A 7003-nucleotide genomic window follows, 5' to 3' on the forward strand; every position below is an offset into this window, starting at 1 on the left:
AATTAAAAATTTTCCAAGATTTGAAAAAAAAAAATCATGCTTATTAAAAAGTCGTGCAGTCATAATTATCAAGGCTCTGAGACTAGGAAGTATTTTAAGAGTTAAAACAAATTACAGAACAATCGATAGAATCTTGCGGACAAACCCTGGAATTTTCAGTAAAATATAAAAGTATTCTAAGTGTTGATTTCAAATAACTATTGAGGAGGATCCCACATAGTTTTCGAAGGAGAAGTTCTGAGCAGAATGCCAGAATTATTCTGACATGAAGTCCTTAGAAATTGTTAGAAGAATTTGGAGGGATTTCTGTGGAGAAGATTGCAAAATCTAAATTAAATTATTAGGTAATTTTTGAAGAATCCCAAGCGAATTATGATGAGAATTCAACAAGAAACAGAGTTCTAAGAGTGTTCTGGCGATAATTTCAACCCTAGTGTGAATGATTCATCAAAGAGCTCCAGCAAAATTTATTTCAAAACATTGCTAATAATTAGGAAGAAATTCTTTAAAATACTCCAAGGGGTTTCTAACTAATTCCAAATTTCGAAAGATTTATGCTAGAGTTAAAAGAAAATTTTGAAAAGGATTTTAATGAAGTCAAAGTCTCCGAATAGGTTTAAGAGAATTCTAGGACGGATTCCAAACAATTTTTTAGAAGGGGTTTCAAGGAAATTCCAAAAAGAATTCAATGGTAATTATTACGCAGAGTGTTTTCTGGTTAATTTTAAAAGAATTCTATAATAATTCAGAGCAGAATTCCAAGTTCATTCTGAAGTTCATAACATGAGAACTATTAATAAAATTAAAACCCGGGAAAAGAAGAGTTCATTTTCAGTTTTTACAAATATTTGTTTTTTTAAATCAGCATCTTCAATATTTTGTTTTAAGGCCCATGAACTTTACATCTGAAATTGAATCGCAAAAATCAATTTGAAATATTGCTGAGTGATAAATTCTAAAAACAATAAGGCGGGAATCTGAAGAAAATTATGCAGCAAATAAAGAAAGACATTCATTTGGTAAAAAATCACTCTGTTTTAATGGTTTATTCTGAAATTTTGGTGTGAAAATTGATTCCTACGGTGTGATTAATTTATTAATCCCGATTTTCTCATCGAATTCCCGGATTTTTCCCGGTTTTCCCGGTTACTTTTCAAATTCCCGGATATTTCCCGGTATTCCCGGTTCGCTGGCCACCCTGTTAACAACAGGTACAAATCTAAAGGTATCTAACAATTCAAATTGCATCTCTCAGATATTCTCTTATGATACCACGTGTCTCAGAAATTATTCCAAAGGGCATCTCAAAAAACTTCTTTGAATATTTTTTCAATACTTCAGGATGAACAAGTATTATTCTAAAGATCTTCAACTGTCCAGTAATTTTAGTTAGTTTGATCATGACACCAGGATGATCAGAAATCATCAGGTGATAGTGATCTTCAGGAAATTCGTAGGATATTTTTCCAAGACCACAGGTACCATTCTGAATATCTCAAACAGTCCAATAATTTAAATCTCGTCTCTTAAATATTTTCTCATGAAAGCAGGTGTCTCAGAAAATATTCATTCGACTATGAGGTGATCAGAGATCTACAAAGCCTTCTCTGGATATTTTTTCAATACTTCAAGTTGATCCAAGTGTTATTCTGAAGATCTTCTACTGTCCAAAAATTGAAATCAACATCTTTCAGAGATCCTCTCAAGAAACTAGGTTACTTAGAAATTATTCCAAACACCTTCGGTTGCTCAGAGATCTGCCAAAACATATCAGTATATTTTTTATCAATACTTCAGAATTATCTAGTATTATTCTGAAGATATTCAACTGTCCAACAATGTAAATTAAGACTCTCAGATATTCTCTTATGAGATACGGTGTTTCAGAAATAATTCCAAAGACCTGCAGGTGCTCATAGGTCTTCAAAAACGTTTCAGGATATTTTTTCAATACTGAAGGGTATTCCAGGAAACATGTTCTTGAATCAGAATCACCCTGTCCGTTCGTGCTTAAATCACCGAGGCAAACAAACTTTGCTCACGCACTCATATGTAGGGATGAATACCAAACACCTTTTAAAACTGGGCGGGTTCGTTTTTGGTAAACGATAAGCTGAATTGATGTCCTAACGATCATATAACGCGAAGGAGCTTGGGATTGAACCCACGATCTTCTGCTCAGTAAGCAAAACAGTTTGCCACTAGGCAAACGAGCTCCTTTTTAATCAGCGAGTTGCTGTTATTACCATGTAGTCATATTAACAAATAAAGCTATTTATTTATTTATTTATTTATATGACTGAACATCAACAGGCGTTATTTGCCCCAATGATGTAACTTAAACTAAACATGAAAAGTACTAAAACAAAACATCAATAAGTACATAGATAGTCATCTCGTAAAAAAAGGAACATTACTAAACAAACTAAACTGATCTAAAAAAACGAACTAAACCTCCGGCGAAGCAGCTGGCGAGTCAGGTTAAAATCAAACAGTGCGGAGACCCTATTGAAGAGTCTCTGTAAACCACCGATTTAATTATAATTAGTTCGCTGTATGGGCAGGCGCAGCATTGAATTATTCCGTAGGGCTCGGGGTTGAACATTGATGTCAATTTGCTCAAGCAGGACAGGGCAATCGGTGCGTCCTTGCAAAATATCCGCAATCAGCAATACCCTTGCTGTATCTCTTCGGACCGACAGGCGCTTCAGATGGATCGTTTGCAACGTAGCTAGGCAATCGGAAGGGATCCGTCCACGGCAGTTTACGTAGCGCATATCTCAGGAACCGTCGCTGAACAGACTCAACTCTTTCGACACCGTTGTTGTAGTGAGGAGTCCAGACAACCGAGCAGTATTCTAATATGGAGCGAGACAAGGAGCAGTACAACGATTTAAGGCAGTAGATAAACCCTAGAATTCTGGAAGCTTTGTCGACGGCGTGCGAGGTGTGCTGCTTGAAAGAGAGTTTTGTAACCAGAATCACGCCTAGGCTGACCCGGTCAATTTCAGTGCCTAACAAAACATACTTGAACATAAATAATAGTCTCTTTCTTGCGCGAAAAAGAGACAACCGAGCATTTGGACGGGTTAACCTCCATACGATTCAGAATACACCAATCAGCAAAAGCATTCAGCTGACGTTGAAGGAAGCAACAGTCTTCAATTGAGTGAATTCGGAGGTAGAGTTTAAGGTCATCTGCGTAAGATAATCGTGGTCCCTCAATTACCAGATTCACGTCGTTGAAATAAATCAGGAAAATCAAATACCCTGAGGTATGCCGGATGTGGCAGCAAACGTACGGAACTGGTGATCACCAATGACAACAGTAAGATAGCGATCGGTGAGGTACGACTTAAGCCATTGCAAAAGGAAGCTGTGGATACCAAGCCTGTTCAGTTTAGCGATTGATATGCGGTGATTCAATTTATCGAAGGCAGCAGATAAGTCAGTATAAATGACATCCGTCTGAGCACGATCCGACATACTGTTAGAGATGTAGGAAGTAAGGCACAGCAAGTTAGTGGCAGTGGAGCGACCAGCCATGAAACCATGCTGGTCGATACTAATATATGGCTTACAGTGAGCGAGTAACGGTTCCATAACAACGAGTTCGAACAATTTAGCAACAGCGCTAAGCAAAGTAATGCCACGGTAGTTGCCAACGTCTTGTTTGTTGCCTTTTTTATGTACTGGAAACATGTGCGCTAGCTTCCAACAGGATGCCAAAACTCCGACGTCCACAGACCGTTGAAAAACGTGCAGCAGTGGAGACAACAAACTGTCCAAGTGCGTTTTGAGGAACGCCGATCGAATTCTGTCAAGACCCGGATTGTACGACGACTTGAGTTTCGAGGAAGCCCTGAAAAACATCTCGGGATCAATTCTGCTCATGGTTTGGCCAGCGAGTGGTACGTAACTGGCAGCCAGTCGGGCATGGTCGTCACTCAGTCTCTCGTCCGTGAAGACACCAGCAAAAAATTTCAGAGAACAGCTGACAGATATCTTGCGCAGATGAGGCCACGTTACCATTATGTGTCATAGACGACGGCAGACCAGCTTCATTGATATCATGCTATTGACGAATCTTGAATGTGGATGGGGCTGAGATTAGACTCATGATGTTCTGCTCAGTAAGCAAAAACGATCGCTCTAAGGCCACCGAACCCCTCATATCACATCATATCTTTACTCTAGTTGTAACCATTCAAACCCGGCACCGACAACGACAAGTTTCGCAAAATACACGATAACCAAGCGATTTAACCCTACATTTCTTTAATATGAAAGGATCTGGGACCTCGTTTATCTGCTCAGTAAGCAAGCTACTGCAACCGGCGATCTTTCAACTCCGAAAACTAAAAGCTAAGAATAAGCAATTAGGCCTTCATTGAGTTCCACTTTCACGCGACGTTCAATGTTCCGATTTGCTCTTCATGCAGGTTATCGTGCCTCTTACAACATAATAAGCTATGGCCAACGTAATGATTGTTAAGGCCCTGATTAAGACCTGTACTCGAAAAAATGCACCAGACAAAAGTGTTCGCCACAAATTTATTTTAAGTCGGATTTTCTTGAAACTTTCAGGATGGATTATGTTTTGGCATAATTACTTTATTTAATTTCCTTTTCATCGCTGAAAGCCCGCACCTTTCCCTTAAGACTCCTCATTACATTTTGTGCAATGGTGGAGCCGACCTTTTTGGTCACTTTCATCCATTCTTTCTTCAACTCCAGCTCGTTCTTAAGCACCTTGGACGATTTTCGAACTTTGGCCTTCATTATGGGGGGGTTTGCTTCGGCAAGCCTGAGCGTCTGTTCTCCAGGAGGAGCGGCTCACAACAGCGTATGTTACTCATGTTAGGGGCGGCTGATCTACGTCCGAGTGCCAGTGAAGGACTTTAAGCACAACTGTGCACCCTGGTCCTCCGGAAAGTTAGGGGGTTGGTGTCAGGCCCTGCGAGCCAGCCGTAAAAAAGCATTGCAACCAAAATCAGCAACAGAGGAATACGAACCGAGACAAACGGCAACGACCCCAGCGCCGAAATAGGACTTGCGATTGGAACCTCGGCACGTGGAACTGTCGATCTCTCACCGAGGATGGAGAGCGGCAGCCGCAAACCGAGTATTGTGGCGTACTATTGTTGATTATGTCTTATCTTAAATGTGATGTTGTACAAATAAATGTATGTATGTATGGCCCAAAATCTTTCCACCGGACGAATCTCTGGTGAATTTGGGGGGTTGGCGGTTTTTGGTACAAAAACAACGTTATTGTCTCTGTACCAATCCAACGTTGGTCGCGCGTAATGGCATGTGGGACCGCAGGAAGGGCAACAGACGCTTCTGGAGGCACTCGGTACGGTAAATTTCGCTGTTGATGGTACCCATTGTGATGTACGGTTTACTCAGTTTACCGCATTGGCATATGGCCTGCCAGAGCAAGTATTTTTTGGCGAATTTGTCCACTTTCTTCTTCCTTATGTCTTCCGGAACATCAAACCGTGATTTGGCAACGTAGAACTCCAGCCCCGGTATCTGCTTTGCGTCTGCCTTGATGTAGGTTTCGTCATCCATAACCCAGGGCTGATAGCACCAAATATATCCAAAAATAGTGATTTTAGTGACTAAAATGAGTAAAAAAGGGACCATTAAGTGACTAAAATGAGTAAAAAAGTGACCATTAAGTGACTTTTAAGGCACAAAAAGTGACCAAAAAAGGAGACCCAAGTAGAACTTATTGAGCTCCAATTTAAAAATGTATAAGAAGATTTTAAGCATTTTGACAATATTAGTAGTATTTGTTCTTGTATGATCGGTATCTGTTGTAAACAGACATGAGTGATTGATTTTTACTCTAGCCTGCTGCTGGCTACTCTTTCATTTTGTTCAATTTTCAAGATAAATCCTTTTTTCAGTAAACCTGCCCAAAATGCGTGTTACATTTTAAACATTATGCTATGAAAATTCATTATAGGGTAAATGTCGGCTTCGGCACCCATTGACTGTTTTCGGCACCCAAAATTTAAACGTTAATTTCACTATGTTTTCCCATCAACACACTTCCCTGAATGCATCCAAACGATTGTTTAGTCTTTCAGCTTCAATTTGATTGTATGTGTACGTCTGAGCAGTCCTGTTATGGCAGATTTTTATTCAAATGAAGCATACGTACTCTAAAATGGGGTTGATTTCAAGTTGCCGATAATAGAACAGCTGGTTAACACGCAGTTCTAATGGGAAGGTTGCCGAAGAAAACGAGGCTGCCGACAATAGTCACACTCACCTGAGAAGTTTGGAGCGTTGTAAAAACGCTTTCAAACAGTTTTGAAGAATTCTGTCGATTAAAATGGATAGAGAAGCAAGCAGCAGATGAATGTAAACCAACAGGCACGTCATATATGTGCGTGACGCTGAGAAAATGCTAATAGAAGTGTGGACACTGCTTAGATTGACGAGAATACGTAAATTCCCCTAATTATCGTTAATAAAAACAATCGCTATTGTATGGGTTTTTGCCTGTTTTATAATACAACAACCTATATAATCCGTCTTCATCTGCAGGAAAACACATCTAAATTTCAGCTGTTCGATGGAACACAACGTACCAAGAAGACTGGCAATTCTACTAGCTTTCATGCGCATCCATATAGTATTTCATTAGAACAAATACCCTCAAGCTTTGAGCGTTGAATGGCGAGACTGTGACCCTGGGTTGGTATTGTATACAAGCACTTGTATGTTGTCAGTTTTCTTACAGGCAGGGCTGCACATCAGTCCCATATGAGTTTTTGTCAGCTTTGAGTTCGCAATACTATTCGTTATCTAATGGCATCTCCTAATGCATTACGCCTCTTATTAAATTTGACCGCTTCGTTTAGTGCACTATTGGTATTATTGTAATTGGTAACTGGAGCGATTATCCGGTAAAATCCATTTCCTTTCACAACTCTTCAGTATCTATTTTATGAAAAATATTGATTAAATCAAACGGAAAATTACC

The sequence above is a fragment of the Ochlerotatus camptorhynchus genome, unplaced genomic scaffold (assembly GCF_037179485.1).
Source record: "Ochlerotatus camptorhynchus isolate MF236.1 unplaced genomic scaffold, CSIRO-AGI_Acam_v1.1 ptg000007l, whole genome shotgun sequence".
In the NCBI taxonomy this organism is placed as follows: Eukaryota; Metazoa; Arthropoda; class Insecta; order Diptera; family Culicidae; genus Ochlerotatus; species Ochlerotatus camptorhynchus.